At 43.7% G+C, this 2,124-nt stretch overlaps 1 long non-coding RNA gene across 1 annotated transcript; it reads left to right on the forward strand.

Annotated features, from left to right (window-relative positions):
* Window positions 1–303: 303 nt before the first annotated feature.
* LOC115546562 (uncharacterized) lies at window positions 304–967 on the forward strand. The gene is made up of 2 exons (XR_003977244.1): window positions 304–527; window positions 630–967. It is a non-coding gene; the product is annotated as an uncharacterized LOC115546562 (long non-coding RNA).
* The last annotated feature ends 1,157 nt before the right edge of the window (window positions 968–2,124 follow it).

Below are 2,124 nucleotides of genomic sequence, written 5' to 3' on the forward strand. Positions count from 1 at the left end.
GCCTCTTCCAGGAGAGACAGGCAGTAGGGGCAGCTCTCGCTACACTGACGACAGATGTGACACCCATGTCCTGAGGATTATGAAGCAACGGCTGCGTGCCTACATCTGATTGCCCCCTTCAACCAGGCAACCGTTGAACTTTCAGAGGAGAAAAGAGTGTCAGGGTTCAAGGTCATTCCAATGACCATAATGTTAAATATATATCTGCATGGGGAGATGCAGAACACAAGGCACCCCACAGCAAAACTGTTGGGACAGAACCTCATTTATGCAAAAACCTTTTGAACCATTTGAACCTGCAGAGACCCAGACAGCCCTGACACTGGCAACACTTCTGGATCCCAGATACAAGATGATGGGATTCAATAATCAAATACAGGTGCAGGCATCAGTGAAAAGACTGACAGCACAATGCACACTTTTAATGAGGGACACAGTGGACACACCACCTGACACACCGACAGAGGAACATCCCTCCACATCGGCCCAAGCAGCAACAGCGAATGTGGAAAATCCTCCTTCAACAGGTAATTATAGTTATTTGATGTTGGACAAAGTACGTACAAGTAAAAATAGATTCAAATTGAAACTTTTCTGTACTGATGATTAATTTCATGTTTGTCTTTCAGTGATAAACCTGTGGGAAAGCCTCGACAGAGATGCCTCCCAGGCAAGAAAGGGGAGGAACGCAACAGCAGATGCAACAGTCGAGGTGCAGCGCTATTTGACGGATCCACCCATATCAAGATGTGAAGATCCACTGAAGTACTGGCGGGAACATCAAAATGTGTACACACATTTATTCAAGCTGGCAAACAAATTTTTATGTACGCCAGCATCCTCGGTACCATCGGAGCGAATTTTCTCAATGTGGAGAAATTGTGAGCAAGAAGAGAAACCGGCTCAACCCTAAAACTGTGGAAAAAATAATGTTCCTAAATAAAAATCTTTGAATTTTCCATAATCACCCCGTATTTCCATCATTACCTCCTGTCATAGTTTCACAAGCACATCCAACCTATGCCATCTTTTCCCAGCCCATTCTCCTCAGTAACACAAGCAAGGCCTACACACATTCATCAATCTTACTTTTTTATATTTAGAAGTTTATTGAGCAGGGACAAATTCATTGTTTCATATAAAATAGATGCCATGCATGCAGGTTTCTAGACCTGCATGCAATTTGCAACCCATGTCCCTGGTTTTCTAAATATAACATGATATTCAGTCTTAGTGCAAGTGTGTACCAACTCATTTTCCGTGTTTCGGTGGAGAAGCTTTGAGCAAAAAAAGGGCAGACTAAAGCAGCTTGCTTCAGAGCGAAAGAAATCACGTGACATGTGACGTCCGAAGCGGCAACTGATTCGTTGCCTGAATGAACCACTTGACTGGTCCGCGGCCCGGTGGAGAAGCTTTGAGCAAAAAAAAAGAAACCGACTCAATCCATAAGGCAGCCTACCTCAATACAAATCTTTGAGTGCCTAACCCCATCCCACATAATCACCCCCAGAGTTACTCAAGCACACCCAACCAACCTTGCCCGAAGCCAGCTGGTCACCGCCTAATTATTTAATGAAAAAAAAAACACAATCGATGCTACAATCTTTAACGGGAGTTGTGTATAGTACGGTATGTATGTAATAGAACAACGTAAGGTATCGATTAGAGTAGACTAGGGGATAACACACTGACTGTGGAGTGGAGGATCCAGGTTCGAAACCCATTCCTGGGGGGAAAGTTTTTATATGCTGTTTCAATTATATCCTAGCCTACATCAGTTAGCCTATCTGGACAGAAGGCTTGGCATATCCCTTTAAGAACAATCTAGACATCTGTATTTAGATCAATCTTTATTCGTGAAAAGATCATGCTATTAAGTATTTGGGTTTGTGTGCTTGTGCGTCAAATAGTTTTCAAAGCAGGGATACGTTGAATCCACTGCAGCCTCGAACTTCGCCAGCAGAGGTCACCGTCACTGAAGCTTCGAGTAATGAACCCATTTTCGAAACATTGGCTCAACTGGTTCAATGCTTTATAAAAGCTTAATTTGCCCATAACTAACGATCCCTCCACTGAGGGAGCAATGCCACGACGAAGAGCACCACATAGCTCTGACTCGCGACC

The sequence above is a fragment of the Gadus morhua genome, chromosome 7 (assembly GCF_902167405.1).
Source record: "Gadus morhua chromosome 7, gadMor3.0, whole genome shotgun sequence".
NCBI lineage: Eukaryota > Metazoa > Chordata > Actinopteri > Gadiformes > Gadidae > Gadus > Gadus morhua.